Genomic DNA, 586 nt, shown 5'->3' on the forward strand with positions numbered 1-586 from the left:
TTTAAAGTAATTCCAAAAGGAAACGTGATACGGTGGGTTTCACTGGAAATGTCTTCTTTTTGAATGAGCGGCCGACGTGGCAGAAGTCCAACAGCACTTCTAATAATGCCACTAATGTGGAATGTGTTTCCACGGCGACACATGTTCAAAGCTTTTTCCCTGCGCGCTCACTAAGGCACCTGGCAAACTGCGCCTCATCTGTCTGTGGCGGGGTTTTTCTTTGTACCATCGGACATCAGTTGGGCGACACCATAGGTGCTGGCAGACGGATCAGTTAGTTTGGCTTGATTTTGACATTTGTTTTTGAGTATTGTGTTTATTTGTGTGTTAAACAGATTTAAGATGTTTCTGCGTAGTGTGTCATCTTCAGCGATGGCGCCGTTCCTACCCCCCCACCTTCACCCCTGACTTACCCCTGTCCCGAGGTCATTAGTCATAAGCATTGTAGGGGGGGGGGGGGGGGGATTGTAAACATTGCGGAGTGGAGGGAGCAGAATGGATCCTATTGTTAGCCCCAAAGGCCGAAGGGTGCTGTCTCACCCTCATCGCCATTTGGACTATGTCTCCAGCCAAGTGTTTTCCTGGG

This window comes from Pungitius pungitius, chromosome 12, assembly GCF_949316345.1.
Source record: "Pungitius pungitius chromosome 12, fPunPun2.1, whole genome shotgun sequence".
Classification (NCBI taxonomy): domain Eukaryota; kingdom Metazoa; phylum Chordata; class Actinopteri; order Perciformes; family Gasterosteidae; genus Pungitius; species Pungitius pungitius.